This window comes from Schistocerca americana, chromosome 6, assembly GCF_021461395.2.
Source record: "Schistocerca americana isolate TAMUIC-IGC-003095 chromosome 6, iqSchAmer2.1, whole genome shotgun sequence".
NCBI lineage: Eukaryota > Metazoa > Arthropoda > Insecta > Orthoptera > Acrididae > Schistocerca > Schistocerca americana.
The window spans coordinates 557,917,411-557,923,951 of NC_060124.1; positions in this window are offsets into that span (position 1 = coordinate 557,917,411).

A 6,541-nucleotide genomic window follows, 5' to 3' on the forward strand; every position below is an offset into this window, starting at 1 on the left:
TGCCTCTTGTAGAAAAGTCAGTTGGAGCCTGTAGTATCGAGTCGCGACGCAATTTCTGTGTTTTCATGGTTAATGTTATGGTGCGAGGGGTGGAATAACCTGACAGTGGTGCATCGGAAACAAGCAACTTGACTCCCAGGAGAACTTCCATACGGTGACCATTCGTGTATTATAGCTTGTGAAGTATTTGCCTGCAGGCTGTAGTCTTGAATCGGGATGCAGTTTGTGTGTTGCGTCGTCTATGTGAGGGTGCACGGTTTACAGTAAACTGGCAGTGGTGCACGGAGAAGGAACAATTTGTCTCACAGGAGAACTTCCATACGGTCACCATAGCAGCATTACCTCTTGTAGAGAAGTCAGTTGGAACCTGTGGTATCGAATCGCGACGCAGTTTCTATGTTGCATCGTCACTGTTCGGGTGCGAGGGTTACAGTAACCTGGAAGTGGTGCATCGGAAACAAGCAACTTGACTCCCAGGAGAACTTCCATACGGTGACCATACGTGTATTATAGCATTTGAAGTATTTGAATGGAGGCCGCAGTATTGAATCGGGATGCAGTTTGTGTGTTGCATCGTCAATCTGTGTGTGCAAGGGTTACAGTAAACTGCCAGTGGTGCATGGAGAAGGAACAATTTGATTCCCAGGAGAACTTCCATACGGTCACCATAGCAGCATTAGCTCTTGTAGAGAATTCAGTTGGAGCCTGTAGTATCGCGTCGCGACGCAGTTTCTGTGTTGCATCGTCAATGTTAGGGTGGGAGGGGCACAATAACCTGACAGTGGTGCATCGGAAACAAGTAACTTGACTCCAAGGAGAACTTCCATAAGGTGTCCATACGTGTATTATAGCATGTGAAGTATTTGAATGGATTCTGCAGTATTGAATCGGGGTGCAGTTTGTGTGTTGCATCGTCAATCTCAGGCTGCAAGGGTTACAGTAAACTGGCAGTGGTGCATAGAGAAAATGTTTCAAATGGCTCTGAGCACTATGGGACACAAGAGCTGTGGTCATAAGTCCCCTAGAACTTAAAACTACTTAAACCTAACTAACCTAAGGACATGACACACATCCATGCCGGAGGCAGGATTCGAACCTCCAACCGTAGCAGTCGCGCGGATCCGGACTGCGCGCCTAGAACCGCGGCCGGCATGTGCATAGAGAAGGAACAACTTGACTGCCAGGAGAACATCCATACGGTCACCATACCAGCATTACCTCTTGTAGAGAAGTCAGTTGTAGCCAGTAACATCGAATCGTGATGCAATTTCTGTGTTGCAACGTCAATCTTCGGGTTCGAGGGTTACAATAACCTTGCAATGGTTCATCGGAAACAAGTAACTTGGCTCCAAGGAGAACTTCCATACGAGGACCATACGTGTATTATAGCTTGAGAAGTATTTGGCTGGAGGCTGTAGTATTGAATCAGGATGCAGATTGTGTTTTGCGTCGTCAATGTGACGGGGCAAGGGTTACAGTAAGCTGGCAGTGGTGCATGGAGAAGGAACAACTTGACTCCCAGGAGAACATCCATACGGCCACCATAGCGGCATTACCTCTTGTAGAGAAGTCAGTTGGAGCCTGTAGTATCGAATCGTGACGCGGTTCCTGTGTTGCATCGTCAATGTTAGGGTGCGAGGGTTACAGTAACCTGGCAGTGGTGCATGGAGAAGGAACAACTTGACTCCCAGGAGAACTTCCATACGGTGACCATACGTGTATTATACCTTGTGAAGTATTAGCCTGGAGGCTGCAGTATTGCATCGGGATACAGTTTGTGTGTTGCATCGTCATTGTGAGGGTGCAAGGGTTACAGTAAACTGGCAGTGGTGCATGGAGAAGGAACAACATGACTCCCAAGAGAACTTCCATACGGTCACCATAGCGGCATTACCTCTTGTAGAGAAGTCAGTTGGAGCCTGTAGTATCGAGTCGCGACGCAGTTTCTCTGTTTCCATCGTCAATGTTATGGTGCGAGGGGTGGAATAACCTGACAGTGGTGCATCGGAAACAAGCAACTTGACTCCCAGGAGAACTTCCATACGGTGACCATACGTGTATTATAGCTTGTGAAGTATTAGGCTGGAGGCTGCAGTATTGAATCGGGATACAGTTTGTGTGTTGCATCGTCAATGTGAGGGTGCAAGTGTTACAGTAAACTGGCAGTGGTGCATGGAGAAGGTACAACTTGACTCCCAGGAGAACTTCCATACGGTGACCATACGTGTATTATACCTTGTGAAGTATTAGGCTGGAGGCTGCAGTATTGAATCGGGATACAGTTTGTGTGTTGCATCGTCAATGTGAGGGTGCAAGGGTTACAGTAAACTGGCAGTAGTGCATGGAGAGGGAACAACTTGACTCCCAGGAGAACTTAAATACGGTCACCATAGCAGCATTACCTCATGTACTGTGCCCGCATCTCGTGGTCGTGCGGTAGCGTTCTCGCTTCCCACGCACGGGTTCCCGGGTTCGATTCCCGGCGGGGTCAGGGATTTTCTCTGCCTCGTGATGGCTGGGTGTTATGTGCTGTCTTTAGGTTAGTTAGGTTTAAGTAGTTCTAAGTTCTAGGGGACTGATGACCATAGATGTTAAGTCCCATAGTGCTCAGAGCCATTTGAACCATTTTTTTTTGAACCTCATGTAGAGAAATCAGTTGGAGCCTGTAGTATCGAGTCGCGACGCAGTTCCTGTGTTGCATCGTCAATGTTCGGGTGCGAGGGTTACAGTAACCTGGCAGTGGTGCATAGGAATCAAGCAACTTGACTCCCAGGAGAACTTCCATACGGTGACCATTCGTGTATTATAGCTTGTGATGTATTTGGCTGGAGGCTGTAGTATTGAATCGGGATGCAGTTTGTGTGTTGCGTCGTCTATGTGAGGGTACAAGGTTTACAGTAAACTGGCAATGGTGCATGGAGAAGGAACAATTTGACTCCCAGGAGAACTTCCATACGGTCACCATAGCAGCATTATCTCTTGTAGAGAAGTCAGTTGGAGCCAGTAGCATCGAATCGCGACGCAGTTTTTGTGTTGCATCGTCAATGTGAGGGTTCGAGGGTTACAGTAACCTGCGAGTGGTGCATCGGAAACAAGCAACTTGACTCCCAGGAGAACTTCCATACGGTGACCATACGTGTATTATAGCATTTGAAGTATTTGAATGGAGGCCGCAGTATTGAATCGGGATGCAGTTTGTGTGTTGCATCGTCAATCTGAGTGTGCAAGGGTTACAGTAAACTGCCAGTGGTGCATGGAGAAGGAACAAATTGACTGCCAGGAGAACTTTCATACGGTCACCATAGCAGCATTACCTCTTGTAGAGAAGTCAGTTGGAGCCTGTAGTATCGAATCGTGACGCAGTTTCTGTGTTGCATCGTCAATGTTGACGTGCCAGGGTTACAGTAACCTGCCAGTGGTGCATCGGAAACAAGCAGCTTGACTCCCAGGAGAACTTCCATACGGTGACCATACGTGTTATATAGCTTGTAAAGTACTTGGCTGGAGGCTGCAGTATTGAATCGGGATGCAGTTTGTGTGTTGCATCGTCAATGGGAGGGTGCAAGGGTTACAGTAAACTGGCAGTGGTGCATGGAGAAGGAACAACTTGACTCCCAGGAGAACTTCTATACGGTGACCATACGTGTATTATACCTCGTGAAGTATTTGGCTGGAGGCTGTAGTATTGAATCGGGTTGCAGATTGTGTTTTGCGTCGTCAGTTTGACGGGGCAAGGGTTACAGTAAACTGGCAGTGGTGCATGGAGAAGGAACAACTTGACTTCCAGGAGAACATCCATACGGTCACCATAGCGGCATTACCTCTTGTAGAGAAGTCAGTTGGAACCTGTAGTATCGAATCGCGACGCGGTTCCTGTGTTGCATTGTCAATGTTAGGGTGCGAGGGTTGCAATAAACTGGCAGTGGTGCATTGGAAACAAGCACCTTGACTCCCAGGAGAAGTTGCAGGAGTACCTCCATTTGGTGACCGAAGCTGCTTTAGTCGCTTGGAGTAAGGTTGGCTGGAGCGTGTTATGTTAAATCCGGACAGAATTTGTGTGTAGCAACGTCATTGTGAGGGGGTCATTTTTACATTAAAATGGCAGAGGTTTGTCGGAAAAAGGCATGTTGACACCCACTAGAAGTCCATAACCTGTCCGTAGCTGCGTTTGTCGCTGGGAATGATGTCATCTGCAGCTAGTAGAAATGAACTACGACGCATTTTGTGTGTTGCGTCATCAATGCCAGGGTGCGAGTGTTACAGTAAACTGGCAGTGATGCATTGCAAACAGTCAATTTGACACCCAGGCGAAGTTACATACGGTGGTCGAATTAACGTTTCTCTCTTGGAGAGAGGTGGGTTTGAGCCTGTAGTATTGATGACGCCATAATTCGTGTGTTGCATGGTAAATGTGAAGGTGCGAGTCTTACAATAAACTGCCGGTGGTGCATCGGAGACAAGCAACCGACTACCAGGAATAGTTGCATATGGTTATCATAGCTGCATTAGTCACTTGGAGAAAAAGCTGGAGCCTGTAGTATACAATCGAGAGGCAATTTGCGTGTTGCATCGTCTATGTGAGGGTACGAGGATTACAGTAAACAATCAACTAGGATAGGTTCAATACGGTGACCATAGCCCTGTTACTGGCTTGGAGAAAACTCGGCTGGAGCTTGTAGTTTTGAATCACGACGCAATTTGTGTGTTACATCATCAATGTGAGGGTGCGAGGGTTACATTCTGAGAGTTTACCATTCACTGCCTGGGTGGCAAGTCCTTACCCCCTAGTCTTTCCTGTTTTGCTATTGAGTTCCTTGCTCAGCATTTCAGATTCAGTGTGTTGTTTATTCATATGGGCACCAGAAACCTTCACAACTCTGTAAGCCCATTACATGTTAATAAACCAAATAAATGACAATAATGAAAAACACTATACGCTCAATCATCATGATTGCATCTCATAAATAAATGTTCTCATATCGATTTACTCTACTGTAAATCTTTGAGTTGCAAAATCACATTCTAATTTTGATGATACGGCATGCAGAATTCCCTGGCCCGTTTCTCCCTGGCTGTTGCGCAAAGTCCAATAACAAGAAAGCAGCCATTAGCCGCTTCACGTTCACCCTCATTCTAGCAGCAGCTAGCCACTCCTTCCTCCCCTGGAAACAAATTATTAAGCCAGGCCTTGAGTAGGACTCTGTGCAGTGTGTTCCTTTCCTCTTTACGGCAGCACAGAAAGAACACAAAATCTTACTCAATGTCTAATTGCCCATATCCAACTGATTGACTAGAGACGTAGTACGCAGTGACTGTTTTCCTCCTCATTAAACGTTATAACAGAAAAAAAATGAAAAGGAGACAATCCCCCAGGACTTACCGTCTTTCAATATTTATTGTTCCACATTGTCTTCTAGTAGTGCGTCGCAAACACAGCGAACCGAGTGAGGTTGTGCAATTATTAGCACACTGGGCTGGCATTTGGAAGGATGACGGTTTGAACTAGCCTCTGGCTGTAACACATCGTTTTATCGTGATTTCTCTAAATCGCTTCAGGTGAATGCTGGTATGGTTTCTTTGAATGGGCATAGCCGATTTCCTTTCCCATTCATAACAAAAAAAAAAATATCTGAACTTGTGCTCCATCTCTAAGTAAATCTTCCCTCCTTCTTTCTTAACAGTCATACCCGTTTGTATGTCACAACTAAACACGTCTCCACGCTGTACGGGTTTATGACTTTACACAAGCAAAGAAGAGCATGAACCTACACTGGTACGATGACGTCACAGGCAAACCAAACACTGCCCAACAAAAACATACAGACACAATGTACTCGTTGAAGGCTCAGGTTACTCTCGTAGTTACTAGAAGTTTAAATCTGACGGCATATTATCTCAAAAAAGTTCGACCAACGAGCGAATCGACGTTTTCACGTCAAAAAGTGACACCTTTAATGTGCAGAGAGCTGCTGACGATTTAAATCTTTATTCACTACCAGTTTCGATCAACCGATCATGAACAGGTAACACGGTGGTATTAACATATCTCTGTATCTTACTGTTCTTACTGAGGCCTCGGTAAAATAGAATCAAATGCTTTCTCCGTCACTTATACTGAATATGTAGAGTGTATTCGACACTGGAACGTGAAAATGGACGCCATATTCATTTTATTTAAGTGTATTAATGAAACGTATTTCCGACGAATGTTTTTGCGACACAGAATGGTTTCCCATTTTTATTTGCTCCTATTGACTCTAAAGAAAGAATGATACCATAGAGCCTGATATAGCATGATAGCCAGATAGTTATAACCACTGCCCACCACAAGACTGAATGCGTGCTGTGGGCAAGTGACGCTCTAAGGAAAGCATAGAAGCAGAACAGAAGCGAATGAGTATAATTGTAGCAACGATACGGGGAACAAACGTGGACATAATCCGACACGGGGAAGATCTTTGTGGCCATGTGTCTGGGAACAAATATCTTGGAAACTGCAAAGCTGGTCAGCTCTTGGCACGCTACTGTCGTGAGTATTTAT